Here is a 21,590-nt window from a genome sequence, read left to right as displayed (position 1 = left end):
GTCATGACTGACTTTACTGTGATATTCTCTGTAGTATGGGAGTCAGGAATCATACCCACAAAGTAGTCCTTTATTCCTCTATTCCCTTGGCCCACTATCATTATTATGGATACCAAACAAGTGGTATATGAAACACAGATAGGTATCAGTAGAAGCAGAAAGTATACTACTCTGAATCCATTGTGGACACACAGAATCTGCTCTGTGAGACAGTAATTGTATTACACAGGGAGGAGGCTCTTTTTGGATTCTGTAAAATAATAGGGCATCCAGGTTTGCATGGGATAAAAAATGGAAAAAATATAACTACTTCCCATGGCACTGATTTATTGAGGTGACTTAGCTCAGAAGAGGTAAGTAAGAAACTATAACTATCTCCAGATTACCAATGCTGTTCCGTATGAGTGAAAAGACCAAGCACGGGCTATGTGAAAATATTCACCATTTCTGTGAGTGTTGCAGAAAACACGAACAAGGGAGATATAATATCTATTTAGTGGTTCATCAGTTTTTGTTATTAACATGTACTGTGGTATTAAGGAAAGAATGTGAATTAAGTCTTCTAGTTTCTAGATATAATCCTGTCAGAAAATTTTAGAATCATTTTTTGTAAGTTATCCAAGCACTCTCAACCTCACTTTATTAATCTTTAAAATGCAGGAAAAATGAACACATGACTTCTCAGATATCTTCTAGCTCCAAAAGTTTATACATTCTGTAACTCAGGTGTTTATTCAGATAGTCTTCCTTTAAGATCAGGTGTAACAATTTAGTTCCAAATACAGAACAAAATCACTTCCCGGTGTTACTGGAACAGTGCTCCTCACCTCCCTCCTCTCCTGACCCATCGCCTTTTTCTAGATGTACCTTATATCTTCAAAAGATCAGCAGGTTTGAACAGGCTTGTTAAAATCATTAGCGCCTAATTGAAACATTCTCCTTGATGCCAGCACGGTAAACAAAAGGGCATTTAAATAAGAATAAATTGAAAGTGTGCAGCTGTCCAAATAACGTTCTGTCGGCATGAAATTCTGACTTATTTATGGGGCCTTCCAGAGCTCCGCCAATGAACGAAAAAGATCTCCCTTAGGCATGACTTGATAATAAAAAATTCAAATGATTAAGTTAGGAATTATTTAGCTCTTATTTTACATAAGTTTTTAAAATGCCAAATTGATTTATCTTACACAGGCCATCTGAAAATAAATTGATAGTAACAGAGCTTTTTCCTATCTTCTAGCCTCTCATAGTAATTTAATTTATGAAAGCAATATTTGACATCTTTATGTTGCCATAGAAACTTGCAGAGGCTTTTCTACTTTCTTCTTCCAATCTATAGTTTTTGTTTGTTTGTATATATTGGCCCTGGAAAAAAGACAAATACCCCCAGATGCAAGAACACAGTTAAAAGTTTTTGTCACTTGCTTGTCCAGCATGGCTGAGCGGTTGAGCATCAGTCTATGATCCAGGAGATGGTGATTCGATTCCAGGTCAGGGCACATGCCCCGGTTGCAGGCTCCATCCCCAGCGGGGGCCTGCAGGAGACGGCCTGCCCGTGACTCCCTCTCATCACTGATGTTTCTCTCTCTCTCCCTCTCCTTTCCTCTCTGAAATCAAGTAAAAAATATATTTAAAAAAAAAGGTTTTGTCACCTAATGTACAAAATTTGTCTATGTGGCTTTGCCTCATGCATATTTAATAATTGGAACTAGAGTCTGCGGTTTTTGAAGGCTAACAGGGAAGTAAGAGACAGCCAGACACAATACTCAGAGATCCAATGGGACCTAAATGGCCAGGTTGGTGTCCAGGGCAAAATGACATGTTTTGAGTGTCCAGAGTGATCATCTAGCATTCCCTTGATTGTTCTAGTCATGCACCTTACTCAGTTTGAGCTTATATAACAAAAACTACCATAGAGTGGTTGGCTTAAAAAGCATTTATTTTTCACAGTTCTGAAGGCTGAGAAGTCCAAGGTCAAACTGCCAGCCAGTTTGGTTGGTGGGAGAACCAGCTTCATGGTTTACAGATGGCCACCTTTTTATCATGTGCTCAGATGGCCTATCTTTTCTCAGATGACCACTAGTCCTATCATGGGGACTTCACTCTCAGGTCCTAATTTTCTCCCAAAAGCTCCACTTTCTGACACTATTACATTGTGGCCTAGGTTTCAACATATGAATTTGTGGGGGAGCCGAGGAGGGCACAATATTCAGTGTATAGCATCATGATTATCCACAGAAATACTCTGTTCTCTCTCAAAGGAACCGGGAACTCAAAGTATTAACCTAAAGGGCTATTTTAGTGGCTCTCAATTTTTTATGCTCTAAGTATTGCAGAGCATTTTACTTCTTTTATGGATTCATTGTCTTGTGGCTCAGAACTTATTATGTTGAGACCCGGTTCATGACTTAGAAAAGGCTAGCCAATTTTTAGCTTTCTAAAAACACTGTAGAAAACAGTGCCACATTGCATATTGAGAAAGAATTTTGTGGGGGAAAAATAACAAGATTTGGAAATGTGCCTTTCTGTATGTGAGTTATATAATCTTACAGTCTAAGGTTCTGAGCTGTTCCTTTGCTCATGTGCAGTTACTGTAAGGATGTGTTTCAGTTTTCGTATGACTATGTCCAGTGTTGGGGTGAACCCTGATTGGCCCAGGCCAACCATATCATTCCTAGTAACAGGCTTTTTAGTGTGCACAGAACCCATTCTGGGCAATGCAATGTAACCTGAGTCTGCCGACAAGCACCTGGGAAAGGATTTTACTTCGCAATAAAAAATGAGAACAGTGTCTGAGAACAACCATCCATCATGCTAAGCTGATATGAGAACACATTAGACAGAGATTGGCAGCAGCCACATTGTGGACACAAGACGACCAACCTGGAAACAAACAGCAGGTGACTCTGAGGGCCTAGCAGAAAGATGAAGAACCTGGATTCCCAGGAACATTGCAGTGGCTCAGCTGTTCCAGAGAAGGCCAACTTTAAAGCTTCTGCTAAGTGCACACACAGGACTTAAGGGGATAGCTAGGTGATTGTTTATTTTTACCAAACATACCCATAATAACGCACCCAACCACCCCAGTTCTACTCGACTCTCTCAAGCCTTCAGTGGCATGGATGGTGATACTCAGATCTGGAGCCTGTGGACCTCAAGATTAGAGAGGCAACTCAGTCCAATTCCAACAGTTTTTTGTCCTTTGGAGGGAGGGGCAAGAGTGGAAAAGGGGGCAAGCAGGAGAACTCTGTGGCTAGAACAGCCTCCTGAGTCCCCTCCTCCTTTCCTGAGAGACACAGGACCACTTCTCACTGTCTTCCTTCTCTGATAAACAATTATTCAAATTCAGCGGAGAGTCTGTGCTATATTTAATTAAGTCACTAATCAAAATGTATTCTAAACAAAGTTATATCCACAAGGTGATTTTTCAAAACATATATCTTTATCTAATTATTAATCTAAGTAATATCAGTTAATTTCTAGCACAGATGGTGCTATAATAGTAACATATTCCATCTGGAACAACCAGATGGGCAAACAGGATTAAAGTTATGCAGATGGAAATTGGGAGGTTTAGGGGGGAAAAAATCCTGAGAATGCTTAATTTTTTTTTAAGTGACAGCATATCATCAATGATAATATCTTTTTCAATATAAGAACATTATAGTAAGGAAATGCAGTGCCTGCCACTGAAGTTGTTCTAATTTTTAAAGTTGTAAAAATTAATGTGTCCCATTAGAATAATATCAATATAAGTTTAGGGGTATTAGATATTTATTTACATTTAAGAGTCTAAATATCTATGTAATTTGAGAGGTGTAGATAAATAAATTGAATGCATTGATGTCTACATGTTTAAGAATATTAATATTTAATTTAGGAGTTTAGCTGTCTACGTTAAATTAGGGGTGTAGGTATCTATGTAAGTTTAGGATGATAGATAACTATGTAAGTTGAAGGTGTAGATAGCTGCATAAGTTAAAGGTGCAAAAATCTAAGTTTGAGATATAAATATCTATATAAGTTTTGGAAAGTAGATTATCATCACTATAGTTTAGTGACATAGATATTTGTGTTAAATGTGTATATACATTTATGTAAATTTAGATGTCTAGATATCTATATAACTTTATGAACTATATATACATATATTTTTAAATTCTATGCATAAATATTTATTTAAGCTAGAGTATGGATGTATATGTAATTCCTGTTTTATTCCTACAATTTATGAATTGAATCTTTGAACACTGACAAAAAATATCATAGTTATTTTTATTATTTAATTACACTAGGAACCCTGATACCAGACAAACTTTCTTATGGACAATGAACTGATTACCATTTCTTAGAAACTAAGAAAGATTACCTTTCAGCACAGATTTCAGTGATAGATATGGTCTGTCACTATGGACTTTGTACTTAGAAGAGTCAAGGTTCAAGTCTCTTTTTCTGCATCATAGTATGCTTGTAACCATCATATTACATATTTTAGCTTGCTTTACTAATCAATAAAGTGAAAATGATTGTTAATTATAAGAATGAGAGTATGGCAGGTGAGAATTTCTAATAGATTTTGCCATGTATACATTCTCCTACATACATTGATTGGGCTTAACATAGCCCTGGTGGAGCTTGTGACTCTCTGGATTTCTCTTGTAAGAGTTACACATGTATTTTGAAGATGAGGAGACACATAGGTGCCACAAGGGACAGATAATAGAGAATTACCAATAAGGAGGAACTAACAAAAGTCCTTTCAATTCTTAGAAGGCAGGGAGTTGACAGTAAAAAGAGTGGGTCACAATTAGAAACAAAAGTCATTCCCATAATAAGTTCAAATTTTATTATTCCAACTGGTGTTTCTAAGTTTTCCTTTCCTCCCCCACAAGGTGATAATAAATAATCACTAACTTACTGACTTAAAACTACTAGAGCAGCCCTGACTTGTGTGGTTCAGTGGTTAGAGGTCAACCTGAAGCCTGAAGGTTTCTGGCTCTATTCCTGGTCATGGGCACTACCCAGGTTGCAGGCTTGGTCCCACCCTGGAGGGTCTGAGTGCCCGCAGGGTCAACCAATTGATGTGTCTCTCTCACACTGATGTTTCTCTCACACTGATGTTTCTCTCACACTTTGAGTGAAGATTAACAACAAACAAACACAAAAAACAAAAAATAAAAACAAATTGTTTGGCTGGTGTGCTCAGTGGTTGAAGGTCGACCAATGAAGGAGGAGGTCATGGTTCGATTCCTGGTCAAGACACATGCCCGGGCTGTGGGCTCCATCCCCAGTCAGGGGCTGCAGGAGGCAGCTGGTCAATGACTCTCTCATCATGGATGTTCCTGTCTTCCCCTCTCCCTTCCTCTCTCTGAAATCAATAAAAACACATATTAAACAAACAAGCAAAAATCACAACACTACTAGAGTATTCAAGAAACTTAAATAAACCAATATCACCACAAGAGCCAGACATTGTGTGTATTGATTTCAAAGTGGGCTGGAGAGAAGAAGACACGAGCAATGTATTCCACACAGCCCCCCTGCAAATGATGAACTTCTACATACTTAGCTATTTCACCTTTATAAAAATATGACATATGTGGTATTAATTTACCCATTCTGTAAATGAAAAACTAAGAGCCAGAGAGATTATCAACAAAAAGCCCCTGCCTCCAATCCAGTGCCAATTGGAGTCCCCAGTCTAGGGTTCAGTACAAGGAGAGATTTTATTCAAGTGAACCGTTTGCAAACCAATAAAAGCAGCCGTCCATTGAAACTGAAAGTTCATTCCCCTGAGACAAAAGGGAGGGGCTTACTTATATAGAGACAGTGCCCACATTGGTCTTTGATTGGTCCCTTTTTATGCATGTAAGGGACCCAAACTTGCACAGTTTTATTTTCCCACATAATTCTGTCCTGGTCCCAATTGTGCACCCTGATTGGTCATTACAGAGGCACTCGGCTGGTTGGTAAAGAATCAAATGAGGTCATAGCTGCACAGCTCCCCTTGAATGGGCCCATTGGTCAAAATATGATTCCAGGAACTCCTTTAAAAGGGTCAACTCAGGAGGCAGGAACAGTGCAGGAGGTTCATCAGCTCAGTCTGGGGCTTTTCCCTGAAACACGGGTACATGAGAGACTCCCTCTAAACAAGGGCTGCTAAACTCTGCTTATGAATTTGGGCTGTTAACCTCAAGGAGTCTTTTTTGAAGATTCTATTATTTCTTGGGGTCAACAGTTTAAGTGATCAATTCTAATTTACACAGCTACTACGCAGAAAAAGCAAAAAGGTAAAACTGACCAGTCCTCCCCCAATTCCTAAGTTTAGTGTATATTATTTTAAAATCGACTCAACTATGTGCTTGTCCCCATGAAAACTGAATATTTTCTTGACTACACTGGTTATTTTTTTCTTTGCTGAATACCCCTATTTGGGACCAACTTCCCCCAGATGGCCTAACACACAGGCTAAACTTTCACAAACCTGTCTTTTCATGTGTCTGCTTGTTGTTTAGCAGATATATGACATATTCGTCCACCTGAAGACTTGCAGTAGACCTGTAACTCTCAGACTCATAATCTCAAACAGGACTCCGGGGCCTAGTAAAGCAAGCTCTCCATTTCCTCTCATTCTGATCACTTGTCTGTGTTTTGATTTCCTACAGCATAACATCTTGTCAAGTCACAAACACCATTTCTCATACAGCAATTCTTAAACCTATGCTATTTGTTAGGCGACATTATAGTCTGTCATGGAGGAATGTCAGTATAACTGTGGCCTAGGACCGTAATGCATTTTGTCCCATCAATGAGAAATCTAAATAACAAATTTACATTAAGTCTTGTAACATTGCTTAAATATTCTTAAACTATGTTCTCTCTTTTTCATTTCCAATTTTTATTGGAGCCCTTAGTCTTTCTCACTTAGATTTTTAAACAACTTATTTCTTTTTTATTGAAAAATCTCACATGCAGTGTTGTGTGAGTTTAAGGTGTACGGCATGTTACTTTGATACATTTATATATTGTAATATGATAAATATCACTTAGAGTTTTATAACAGATCCTTTGCCCCCTCCTTTCTTTCAGACTATCCTCCAGTGGCTTTAAGTGTAAGATTTTTGAGAAGAAAATGTTATGTATCAGTTCCTCAAACAATTCTTGAACACTTTGAGTTTTCTACAAAAGAAAATTAGCTTTACGTATAAACCTTTATGAAGCTTTCCTGATGAGCTTCTTCCCACTATCCCCAAAACACATTGCCTTCCATGCCAGCTGCATTTAATCACCCCATGCTCCCACAAGGTCCTGGCATTCGCACGCCACCAACCCACTGAATCTTACATTCCTCTTTTCCAGGTGCATGCATCTTACCTATGTAACTTACCACAGCTGTGATACTCACAGTAAAAGTTGAGGACCCCCAACTTCTGGATTGAGTGTCTTAACTCTATTGCCTTGGGGACCTCCTAGGTCTCCCTAGGGCTCACAACATTCATTCATGAGCCCAGGGAGACACTTATTGATGACAAATAGTTGTTGCCTTAGACTCCACAAGCGACCTGCTGTGACATCCTAGGCCTCCCTGGCCAACTGATGGAGGATAGGCCCTCTCCCAGGATATGCGCCAGTGGCTTCAAATCCCACTGCTAAGTGAGGCCTACATGGCCTTGCCCCATTGTTACAGCTAGTGGCCATTGCATGGGTATCGCCCACGCCATGCAACCTCATCACCCGTCTGTAGCATGAAAACAGCAGCTTGTTTGTTCATCTTTCCGTAGTAGCAGCGAGCTCTCTGAGGGAGGGAACTCTCATATTCATCATTTTATGACCAGCACCTAGATATGTATAGCCAAATATAGTTAGTTGATGAATATTTCATCAATATTTAAATGAATAAATGCAATTTACATATAACATAGCTATCAAAGTGATGATTTTAGTGAGAAAAGCCTTCCACTAAAATGCGATCAGATAAAGCTGCATAGAGTAGAATTGATGCCTATCTTAAAGCAGGTCCCCCACTCATTATTATATTTTTATTATATTTAAGTTTTCATTGCATTAGTCCTTCAGTATCTCCCAGACAGTTTAGAAGAGGCACATACAGTAATTTGTGATAAAGTCTGCTCTGCTCCCTCTACAACCAGGAGGGAGGGTTCCACACAGGGAACACTGGCTGCCAATGACTCCGGCAAGGCGGCTGCAAACAGTGGGAGCCAGTGGGGCAAGGGCAAGAGAATGAATGCCACCAAGTTTTCTGTCCATTTCCATTTGCTTTCTTCTTTATGCAACATTAACTCAGGTACTGTATCCTTTGGACTATTTTCCAGAATTTTGACAAAATTGCTTCTGACACATCCTGCTTGCTTTTCAATGTAACGTCAGTGGAGTGAGAGCTTGGGGCTGCTTATTCTGCCATTTTGCCGCGGTCACTCCAGACAAGAGTTACCATCTGTTAAGGACCAGCCAAGGCTTTATGCAATGGGGCTCCACTCTTCATTAACATCCGTGTTATAGTTTAGAATCTGTATTGTGTTTATATTTATTAAGAAGCCTAGAACCATTGGTAGGCATTATTTCATCTTATATCTTGGTATCTCTACACATTCTATTAAGGTAACATTTCAGAGAATTTGTGAATAAATCTATTGATGAGGAAGATGACAGTATGAACCACGGTCACTCACCTCAATGACCACAGAACCATTGATCATATGTGGAAGTATGTAGATGGTACACACTAAGAAACCACTCCATGTAATTTAGTTTTACCAATTTTCAATAGTACAGTGCAAAAATACAATAATATCATGATGTAAAACAAAATCTTTGAAAACAAATAAGTGTAATTTGAATTAAATATTACTGACACATGAAAATATGATGTTTAAATTACAATATTACTACAAAGACAAAACAAATCTATCAATATTTATTTGTTGCTTATTTCTGGAAACAAGTTGTAGACATTGCCATATGCACGGAATGTCAGTATTTTCATTTCTATCTTGTTTCACTGTTCCTTAAAAGGTGTCATGATGAAAATGCTAATTGAAAGCTATTATTCCCCAATTTTCTTTAATTTTTTTAGTATGTTTTTATTGATTTTAGAGAGAGAAGAAGGAAGAGTGAGCAAGAGATAGAAACATCGATGAGAGAGAAACATTGATCAGCTGCCTCCTGCCTGCCTCCAACTGAGGATTGAGCTCACAGCCCAGGCATGTTACCTGACTGGGAATACCAGCCAAGGCTTTATGCAGTGGGGCTCCACTCTTCACTAACATCAGTGTTATAGTTTAGAATCTGTATTGTGTGTTTATATTTATTAAGAAACCAGGGAACTCTTGGTTCATAGGTAGTACTCAACCATTGAGAGACACCAGCCAGGGTCCCTAATTTTCTTTAAGTCTCAAGAGGCCAGAGTTATTTCCATTGTACATATTCCATATTATTGCAGTTATGTTGAAGCAAAAAGACACTCAAGAAGTAATTGCATGACTGGATGGCCTAGTATATAGAAGAATAAAGGCAGTAAACAGCTATTTTTTAATCAAATTTTACCAATCACATGTCTGCTAAAGTGACAGATTGGAATTCAGAAGAGCCCCACTCTCAGAATGTTTGTTGTCACAAGCTTGTTTCAATGAGTGCATTGGCACAGGGTAGTCAAGGTGGATGGGTTACAAAGAAGAATTGAGGGACATCTGTCCTGAGGCATGTGGAATCTGTCTTATGAAGTCCCAAATGAAGGAGGAGAACAGTGGGGAACTGAAAGAACTCCATCGGAAGCATGTCTGCTTTCAGCTGAAGAAAACTGAAATTTGGACAGAAGGGTCAAGGCATTTTCTCCTGGAATTCCAGTACTTTAATCACTGAATGGTGAGTATGGGGCAGGAGAAGAAAACAGAACCTCTGGAGAGGTCTCAAGCCTTCAAGGGACCTACAGCACCTGCCATGTGCTTTTCAAAAGATTAGGAAGATAAATGGGGCTATAAGAGATCATCTGAAGCACAGAAAATAGTGGATAAAGCTGGAAAACAAAGGGTAGATCTCAAAAATCCTAAAGCCTGGGAGCCATCCATAAAGCAAATATATACATATGGAGAGAGAGCAAGAGGATGATATAATCAAAATACAAGCTACAAAATGGAAGAAAAAAAAAAAGTACATGGTTTAAAAAAATAAATAAAATCTGGCTGTTGTGGCTCAATGGTTGAGCATTGACCTATAACTAAGGAGGTCATGGATCGAGTCCCGGTCAGGGCACATGCCCATGTTGTCTTGATAACCATCAGGGGCCTTGCAGAAGGCAGCCAATTAGTGACTCTCATCATCGACGTTTCTATCTCTTGCTCCCTCTCCCTCGCTCTCTGGAATCAATAAAAGCATATTTTAAGAATAAATAAATAAAGGTCCAGAAATGTCTCAGAAGTTGAAATTGTTAGCAATATCTCTAAAATAATTATGAGAAACTTTGATAGGAAATATAATAGAAAATATTGGTCATATGCATGAAGAAATAGGACATTTTAGTAGAGACACAAAATGTTAGAAGAATCTAAATAGAAATGCTAACAATAAAAATATAATGTCACAAATAAATGATTTGTGTATAATAGCAGACTGAAGACAGAGGGAGGAATCAGTGACTACAAAAGTAGGCAAAAAGGTAATAATTCAAAGAAATAAACAGCGACAAAATATACTATTAAAAATAGTACAAAAAATATGAGACCTGCAGCTTGATAACAAATAGTATAAATATGAATGTAATTAGAACCCCAATGAGAGAAGAGAGATAATGGACAGAAATAAAATTAGAATGAAGAGATTTCCAAAATTTATGAGAAGTAATCCACTCCAAATTCAAAAAGAGCTATGAGTTCTAAAAAGGGCAGATGCTAAGGAAACCACACAGAGCTGCACCATTATGAACATTTTGTGAAGGGAATGTAAAGAGCAGATACTAAAAGCTGCCAGAGACTAAGGTATATTGTATACCAAATATACTTAAATAAATAAAAATGTATAAAACAAAATGGGTTTCTTTTAGACAAAATAAAAAGTTTAATGAAAAAATATGAAAAAAACTTGCAGAGAAAAATACAGATTGTTTACAAGAAAGCAATGGTTAATTTATCAAAAACAAACAAACAAAAAAACCTAAAACCATAAAGGTTGTTAGACGATAACAAAATGAAATATTAAAGGTAACAAATGAGAGGGGAAAATCTGTGACAGAAGAATTATTTATGTAGTTAAAATAGTCTTTAAAATTGAAAGTAAAATAAAATCTCATATACTCAAAATCAGAGTTTTTTTTTCCCCAAACAAAATTGCAGAACACAGAATATTAAAAATAACTTAGGCTATGCCCAGCCGGGTGTGGCTCAGCGATTGAGCATCGACCTGGGATCCAGGAGATCAGGGTTCGATTTCCGGTCAGGGCACATGCCCTGGTTGCGGGCTGCAGCCAATCAATGACTCTCTCATTATTGATGTTTCTATCTCTCTCTCCCTCTCCCTTCCTCTCTCGGAAATCAATAAAGATATATTAAAAAAAATAATAATAATTTAGGCTAAAAGGAAATGATACCAGAAACAAACAAACAAATAAACAGATATTCAAGAGGAAATAAAGAGCAGAAACAATGAATATTTTGCTAAATATGAAATGCCTTTGACAATGGTCTCCCTATATTTAAAACAGACTATTGAGTAATTAAAGTCAAAATAATAATAAAAATATAGTAGTATTTCTATTGTGATTATAAAATAAAATTTAAGACAACAGAAGTGAAAGGATGGAAGGGGAGCAGCCAAGTTATGTAAGTTCTTACATGGTCTTTAAGATGGTCCATAATTTAAAGTCATCCTTTCATAATTAAAGGTATAATTTCTAGAGTAACTGGCTAAATATTTATAATAATGTAAAATATGAAGAAAACACAGTAGAAAATATTAACACGAAATTACAAAATGCATACATTATTTAAAACAAGGTAGAAGGAGAGGAAAAAAGCAAAAAAGTAGAGAAGGGCACGATACAGATGTAAGAAATGTGAAGGCAAGCACAGGGACAGGACTCAAATGTAATGGTTCCAAATTAATAGGAAGGTGATCAATTGAATTTTAAAAATAAAGCTATGAAGACCAAATTATGCACTTCTCACAAACACAAACTTTATTTATTTATTTATTTATTTTTAAACACTTTATTAAACTTATTGGGGTGACAATGGTCTCTATGAATGTGTGGGTTTCTGTGTTACAAGATCTGTATATTGCTCTGTGTGCCCACCACCCAGTCATACCTTCTCCTGTCACCATGTATTAGGACCCCCTTTACCCCCTTCACCCCCCACCCCCTTCCCTCTGGCAACTACCACACTGCCGTTTATGTCCATGAGTTTCAGTTTTACATCCCACATATAAGTGAAATCACATGGTTCTTAGCTTTTTCTGACATTTCACTTAGCATAATATCCTCAAGGTCCATCCATGTGGTCACAAATGGCAGTGTTGCATCCTTTCTTACGGCTGAGCAGTGTCCACTGTGTGCATGTCCCACATCTTCTTTGCCCAGTCCTCTGTTGCAGGACACCTTGGTTGTCTTCATGTCTTGGCCACCGTGAATAATGCTGCAATGAACACAGGGATGCATATATCTTAGCGAATAAATGTTTTCGAGTTTTTCAAGTATATACCCAGGAGAGGGATGGCTGGGCCATATGGTAGCTCTATTCTTAATATTTTGAGGAATCACCAGACTGCTTTCCATAGTGGCTGTACCAGTCTACATTCCCACCAATAGTGAGTGACGGTTCCCTTTTCTCCACAACCTCTCCAACACGTGTTGTTACTTGTCTTGTTGATGACGGCCATTCTAACAGGTGTGAGGTGGTAGCTCATTGCAGTTTTGATTAGCAGTTTCCTAATTGCTGGTGAGGGTGAACATCTTTTCATATACCTATTGGCTGTTCATATGTATTCTTGGGAGAGGTGTCTGTTCAAGTCCTCTGCCCACTTTTTGATTGGGTTGTTTGTTTGTTTGTTTGGTGTTGAGTTTTATGAGTTCTTTATTTCCCAAAACAATAAGTTACAAAGAAGAAAACATAGGTATCAAACTGATGGACGCTGGTTGTAGAAGACATTTTATGAACTTGACCCCATAGGCAAGGGAAGTAACGGCAAAAATAAATGAATGGGACTGTATCAAACTAAAAAGCTTCTGCACAGAGAAAGAAACTGACAACCAAACAAAGAGGAAGCCAACCAGATGGGAGATGATATTTGCAAACAGCAGCTCCAACAAATACAAACTTTAAAAGTAAAGACAAAAATTAAATTTGGATGCCCAGCCAGCATGGCTCAGTGGTTGAGCATCGACCTGTGATCTAGGAGATTCAGGTTCCATTTCCAGTTAGGGCACGTGTCCAGGTTTGGGGATCGATTCCCAGAAGGGAGTGTGTAGAAGGCAGCAGATCAATGATTCTCTCTCATCATTGATGTTCCTATTTCTCTCTCCCACTCCCTTCCTCTCTCTGAAATCAATATAACATATTTTGAAAATAAATAAATAAATTTGCCAGAAGTTTCATCATGTGAAAATAAAAAAAATATGAAATGACTTTATTAATAACAAAAGTTATTCTAAAAAAACATAATTATATCAAGAGATAAAAGTATCAATAATTGAAAATATCAATTATTCAGAAATACACATTAATACTAAATATGTTTGCAAATTGTTAAAAATTGATAGATCTTAACATATAAAGTAACAAATCCACATTACTAAGTGGATATTCTAAATAATATGTCTTAGTAATTAAAATCAAGAAGGCAAGACTCAGTAGAATATAGAAGATTTGAACAATGGTATCAACAAACCTGACCTAGGTGATAATTATGTAAGACTCTAATGACAATATCGTCAAGTGCACATACAGTGTTCACCAAGAATGACCATATTCTGGGTCATCAGATAGGAATGAATAAGTAAAAGAAATTAAAAATATACTCACTCAGAGCAATATTACATTACTAATCAAGAATAAGATATCTTAAATTCTACAAATATTAGAAAATTAAACTTCTAAATATTTCATATGTGAAAGGAGCATCAAAAGAAAAACATAAAAAATATTTTCATGTAAAGAAGAGTACAAACAACCTATCCCATAACAGTGCATAGGGAGATATTTATAGCTTTAAATGTGATTTTGGGAAAGAGAAAGATACAAAATTAATTATCTAAGCTTCCACTTGAAAAGGTAGAAAACTGAAGTTTCTAATGTTCTAAAAGTTTATATTACTCTTCCCTTTAAAGTAACTTTAGGTAATGTAATTATAAAACAAAAATGAAAATCGGTATAATAAACATACAAATAAATAGTAGACAAAAAGAAACAAATGAAAAATTTGATTCCTAGAAATTACTAATTAAATTGATATATCCCAAAAATACTGGTAAAAGGAAAATTATAATACATGCAAATTACCAACATCAGGTATAAAGGGGGAGACTGCATTATTACAAGTACTACTTATTAAAATGATAAATATTTATTATAAATAAATAAGGTAATTTATAGAAAGAAAATGACAAATATCAGAAACAAACAAAAAAAGATAAACTACTAAAACTGATACACACCACCAACAACAACAACAATGCAAAACTCCTGTCTTCTAAAGGAATTGGTATTGTAATAAACATTTTTTTAAAGAAAACTTTGGGCACAATAGCTTCACTGGTGAATTCTACCAAACCTGAAGCTGAAAGAATACCAAACCCATGCAAACATTACAGGACCGTAAGAGAGGAGACACTTCCCAGTTTGTCTATGGGACTGCGATGGGGTAACCAGCTCTTTCAGAAACAAACCTTGTGCACAGCCATACAAAAAATTAGTAATAAATGATTGATGCAAACCGTATTAATTTAGCCTACAAAATAAAATTGACATGTATTTGAAATTATATACAACTCTGTTTTGTTTTGTTACAAATGCTGTTAGTGAAATAAAACAACCCTATCACTAGTTACTAGTGGCAATTAGTAGTAATTATAAGAGAACCAATTAAAAAATAATAAGAGAACCAATTAAAAATAACAACAGCATTTTATAGTTTTCTGTCTTGTAACAATTATTTTAACATTTATTTTATTTATGTTTTAACTCTCCTTGAAAGTTCAAATTTTGTAAGCTATATTTTATATATTAAGCCACAAAAATGTTTAACTTTTTAAAGGGAGACTATATTTATAACAGAACTAAGTAAACAGATATTAAATATTTAATAAAAAATGTTGAACTACTTTATTTCTGTCCCATGATACAGTAGAATATTTTTATTCTACATAGTTACCTTTCTCATAATACTTCTTTGAACTGTCAACAGAAATCAGATATTTTTATTTTCTTACATGTAGTGGTTACCAGAGCGAAGTAGGGTGGGGGTAGTAAAGGGTAAAGGGGGGCAAATATATGGTGATGGAAGATGATTTGGCTTTGGGTGGTCAGCACACAGTGCAACATATAGATCATGTATCATTGAAATGTATGTGTCTAAAAAATAGAGCAGTGCAAATTAGTATGATCTCTGCAGGTTTACAAACAATGGCTGAATAGACTGTTTCCAGGGTTGAGCAAACAAGTGAGTGAATTATATGTCTGTTTACCCAAATACACAAAGACAAGTCCTTCAAGACTTCCAGTGAGCAATCGCAGTCCTTTCTTTTTAGATTTCTTAATTAAAAACTACTTATTGAGCTCATCATGGATATTAATTTGATTCAAAATTAAAGTTCCAAATGTCATAGAATCTAGGTATTTTAGTGTTACTTTAAATGTTAGCACCCTCTAAAATGTCATCAGAAAATAATCTTGTGGTAGAGAGAATTAGCCATTTCGTGTGGGTATAATGGAATCCTTCTCTGAGTAACAAATGTGAGTCATAATAGCCCCCAGTTCCTCAGGACCCGAATGAGAACCAGACAGTCACTGTTCCTGGTGTTTTTCCAAGTCACAAGCATTATTTACTTTACTTGTTTACCATTTTTGACACAGATGAGTGAGCACCTTCACAAATTGCTCAATTATCAACTCATTAACTTATAAAAGAGTTTTCTTCTTTATTGTATATTTTGCTTTATTTTTCTACAGTTATTATATTTGTGGCATTTGTCTTTTTAAAAATTTAAGATTGTATCTTCTCTGATACAAACAGAACTATGGGAAAACTAAGAAGATTATGTATGTATTTTTAGTCTAGTTAGTTTCAGGATCAAGCATAATTTGTTATGTTTTTTATTGATTTCCAAAAGAGGAAGGGAGAGGGAGAGAGAAATAGACACATCAATGGTGAGAGAGGAGCAACCTTCAATCTGCTGCCTCCTGCCCGCCCCCTCCTGGGGGCCAAGCAGGAAACGCAGGCATGTGCTCTGACCAGGAACTGAACCACGATCTCCTGGTTTGTAGGTCGATGCTCAACCACTGAGCCACACTGGCTGGGCTCAGTCTTAATCTTTTAGGCATGTTTACTAATCTCAATTAAATCCAATTTGTTTATATTTTTAGATTCCTATTTAATTTTCTTTCTATGCTATGGTCAGAAAGATTCTAAATTTTGAAAGCTTTTTTTTATTTTACTTTTTACATTTTATTTAACTTCACCTGGAGTTGACTTTTACACATGATATAAAAAATATCAAAGTTAAAAAAAAATGTTTCCAAAGCAGATCTCCAATGGACTCTAGATTATGAATTGAAAAACAGTCTTTCTGCAATGTTCTTTGACTAAATATGTGAGTTCTGGTTCCACACAAGTCTATACCATTGTCCTATTGCTCAATCTTTGTGTTAATACCACACTTTTAATTATGTAGCTTTGTAGTCTGACTTAATATCTGATATTGTGTGTCTTTCAACTTCTTTCTACTTTTTTTTCTAGATTATATCAATTATTTTTTAATTTGGCATTTTTGAATACTATATATACTGAGTGAAAAATTTTACATTAACCTTTTATTAGTGACTTCACTACATTAACATTAATTTCAAGATGTTATCTGTATATTATTTTGTCTTTTATGTATGCATTAGCATGCATTGTGTAAAGAGTGATAGCTCTATTTTAAAAAAAAATAGTAATTGGCCACAGTGAATAATGCTGCAATAAACATATTAATGCATACATCTCTGCAAATAAATGATTTCAAAATTTTCAGGTAGATACCCAGAAGAGAGATTGCTAGGTCACATGGTAACTCTATTCTTAATTTTTTGAGGAGCCTCCATACTGTCTTCTATAGTGGCTGTACCAGTTTATATTCCCACCAGCAGTGAGTGAGGGTACCTTTTCGCCCACAACCTCTCCATCACCACTCTGAACACTCCTAATCTTGTCTGTACTTTTTCTTTTAAAGGAAAATTTTAATGCCAAAAACAAACATCATACTATAGTCAACTAAATATTTTTATTCCTTATAATCTTATTTATGTTCCAAAAGATAGATGGTTCCATAGTAAAGGTAAAAATATGCTGCAAACTTTGCCTTGTCAATGATTTTATTTTATTTTATTGAGAGAATCACAATGGATCAGCAGAGTTTAGAATTTTAGAAAACTCAGAAGAAACTACGAGTGTTTTACATTCTTGCCCTTCTCTTCACATTCACTATAATTTTAATTGACAAGTGAGAAAATGGAAGGAGGTTAACCCATATTTGTTGTATTACAATAATTTTGAGAGAAGGGGTTTAATAGAGATAGGTGTAATTATTTCTTAGGAAGCCAGATGTTGATGCTAAGTTCTGATAAGTTGAGATTAATATACCCGAAGTGGAAGCATCACACCCACTGTGAATTATTTGGAGGGTGTGGAATCTTCATTCGGAAAGACTCTCTCCTCGACTAATCCTCCTCTGAGCCAACATATGTTTCGATGGTATCCCTGATACCACCGCTGTGTTCATTTTGCACTTGTATTTACATGCATGTCACATCATAAATCTGTTTACCTGTTTGTCTCCACCAGTGAACTGGAAGAGCAACAGGGAACAGAGGTAGAATCTGTATTAACTCCCAGCATCTCTCGTAGAGCCAGCCAGTGACCCGCTCAACAATAGTTTGTTGAATTAAATGGCACAGAACACAGACCAATTTCTTTCAGTTTGGTGAACAAATTGTAGATTGTAAAAAGCAAAAGAATATTCTGCTGACATAGGCAGTAAAGCATTTGAGAATAACCGCAGGTCAAGACATCTCTACTTGCTGAGACACATAATTTATAAAATAAAACAGGGAAACTTAGCTACATCCACAGAGGGATAAAGAGAATAGTACATATTATATAAATATGTATCTTGTAAGTTAGATGTGACTGCAATTTTTCAGTCTTGTCAAAGAGTTTTTCACTTCAACTGTCTGAAATATAAACCCATCAGTAGTTCCTGTTTGCTTGAATTTAAAAAATCTCTTTAGAGATTGACAGCTAAAACAACTAATCTTAGCCTTTCCTGTAAGTCAGTAATTTTTTTAAGTTGATTCAAAATTAGCCTTACAGTTGAGCACTAAATTCATTCACTGCAGTAACTAAGTAACTTAGCGGCTCAGCGTCCTTAGGACAGACTCTCACTCACCCTCTCTGACAGCTGCAGTTTGTTTGTTTTGTGTCGTTTGCCTGAGTGACTCAACTCTGAGGCAGAAACTCTTCCTGTTAATTTTAAATGGTTCTGACAATTTCAGACTTACATAATATCCCCAGTGGAAAAGAGAGTCATTCAGAGAAACATTCTCAAAGTCCTCCAATTGGATCTTTCTGCTTCCAGGTGTGCTAGTGCCTCATCTGTGACCTTTGAGCTGTGGCCAGTGGGATGGGATACTATGATTGGATGTCCCTACCCACATGACAACCCCTGGAGCTGAGATAGAAGTCACAGAGATCAACTCTGGAGTTCTTCGAAAAATTAAACATCTGTTACTAGAAAATAGCTGATGCTTGGAAAGTAAAATCAACAAATATTCACCAATCCTTCCTATAGAATAATGCCATTGCTTAAAGGGTCCCCATAATTTAACAAAAAAAATTCTTGTTAAAATAACAGACTTCTTCCACCCTCCTTCAGCACCTCAGGAAACCATCTCTCTAGTCATAAATTACCATAATGTACAAACCTTTGTATTTGAGTATATTTACTTATGGCCTCTGTTTCTGGAACTCATGATCCCCTTATCCCTCCTGCCAGGCTTTCTTTAACTTCAAAGATTGTATTAAGTTTCTCTCTATTTTATTATTATAATCTTAAGGATACATATCCCAGCCCTTGCACTTAATATACTTAATAGCACCTAAAATAAACTTTTCTGTTTATACTACTTGACTATATAAATTCATTGGCTTACCAAGTTTCAAGGCTTATCACAAATCTTAACACATATCGCAGGTGCAAAATATACCTATCCTAGTCTCATCTGTAGACTAGGATAATTACATTTCATTTAAAAGAGGAATCTTATGAAAATTAAATCTCTATAAACTAATGAAACATATTTGCATTACTCTCAATCTTTTAAAGTATAACCTCCTAGTGATTACGCTGCATCATTTTAATTCACTCTGGGACTGGAGACTTTGGAAGGTTAGAAGATGTTAGGCATTATAGACAAACCCTTACTGCTATAGTCCAGAGCAGTCCTAAGATCTCTAGAACATGTAATGTCATTTAAAGTTTACAACAGAATTGTGAAAGAAGAATTGTTACCCATATTTTCCTGATGAACAAAGGTGCTGGGGTGAAAGAAGTGTGAAGTGCTTACTCACACAGAAGAGTTTTGACAGTATTAGTTGCATGACTAGGTCCCAGTTATTTTGACATCTCTATGCCTAACTTCACTTATCTGTGAAGTTGACTTTAAAATAGCATCTCCTCGATAGTTTGTTGCCCTGGCCAGTGTGGCTCAGTTGGTTGGACCACCATCCTGTACACTGAAAGGTCATGGGTTTGACTCCTTGTCTGGGCACATACCTAGTTTGCAGGTTTGATCCTTAGCAGGGGCATGTATGGGAGGCAACTGATCAATGTATCTCTCTCGTATTGATATATATCTCTCATATCAAGATTATTCTCTTTCTCTCTCCCATCTTCCCTCTCTCAAGTCAACAAAAAATAAAAATAAGTTGTTATATGGATTACAATAATACCTGTGAAGTGCTTATCACAGTGTGTGTCAACACTGCCACACAATAAATTCTCAATAAATTAAATAATCCTTAAGATTGGGTGTAATAATTCACCTTCTCTGGGCACAACCTGTAAATGACAGAACTTATATTCCAACCTTTGGACTTTCTGATTGTAAAATCTGTGTTCCTAACTGGTGGGCTTCATTGATTTTTATTTAAAATGTAGAAACTAGCCCTAGCCAGTTTTGCTCAGTGGTTAGACCTCAGCCTGAGGGCTGAAGGGTCCTGGGTTCGATTCCAGCTGAAGGCATGTACGTCCACTGCAGGCTCCATCCCCCACCCAGCTGGAGTGGGTGCCAGAGGCAACCAGCCCATGCGTCTCTCTCACACTGATGCCCTCTCTCTCTCTCTCTCTCTCTCTCTCTCTCTCTCTCTCTCTCTCACACACACACACACACACACACTCTCTGAAAAGCAATGAAAAAATATCTTTGGGTGAGGATTAAAAAAATAAAATAAAATAAAATAAAATAAAATAAAATAAAATAAAATAAAATAAAATAAAATAAAATAAAATAAAATAAAATAAAATAAAATAAATAAAATAAAATAAAATAAAATAAAATAAAATAAAATAAAATTAAAATAAAATAAAATAAAATAAAATAAAATAAAATTCAGAAACTACGATCAAGAGCCATGCCCGAAATTTCATGCAGAGTTACATAGTCTCACAGTATACAATGTGCTCACTGTCTTTAGTTAAGACCTAACACGTTAATTACAATACATTTCTTTCTAGGTAGAGTTGGCAACTAACTGGAAAAAGAGAAGAATAGTAAATAGAATAGCCACTTAGGTAACAGCTAAGAAAAAAGGTACAGGGAATTCAGAATATTTAAGCACGAGGAAAAGAGAAGAGATAGAAGGGAGATGAAAAAGTTGCCCCCGAAAGATTATTTTCTTCATTATCTTTATAAATAGATTAATGGCTGACCCTAGAGTGCTGGAATTTGCATCCCTGTTATGAAAGATTCTAACAGCCTGCTTTATATAAACATATTTTGCATCTATCTGTCATCTCATTTACCACTAGAATATGCACAAAACCTTTCACTAAGAATTTTTATGCCATTTTCCAAAACATCTTGTATCTCTTACACTTACTCTTCCCCCTGATAAGAGTTAAAATCTCTTACAGACCTAGTATTGCAAAGGAGCCTGGAACACGTCCTCTCTTGCAGTGCAGGAGCAGTGCTAAATGATGGCATTTACCAGGTTGTTTTTCATTTCAGTTACTAAAGTATAACATATCATAAGATGCATATGAGGCACTTGAGGTTATTGAAAATATAATCAATGTTCTCTTGCCCCTGGCCTCCCACAGGAGCAGA

The sequence above is a fragment of the Miniopterus natalensis genome, chromosome 8 (assembly GCF_054644295.1).
Source record: "Miniopterus natalensis isolate mMinNat1 chromosome 8, mMinNat1.hap1, whole genome shotgun sequence".
In the NCBI taxonomy this organism is placed as follows: domain Eukaryota; kingdom Metazoa; phylum Chordata; class Mammalia; order Chiroptera; family Miniopteridae; genus Miniopterus; species Miniopterus natalensis.
Note: the sequence above shows the minus strand (reverse complement) of the source record.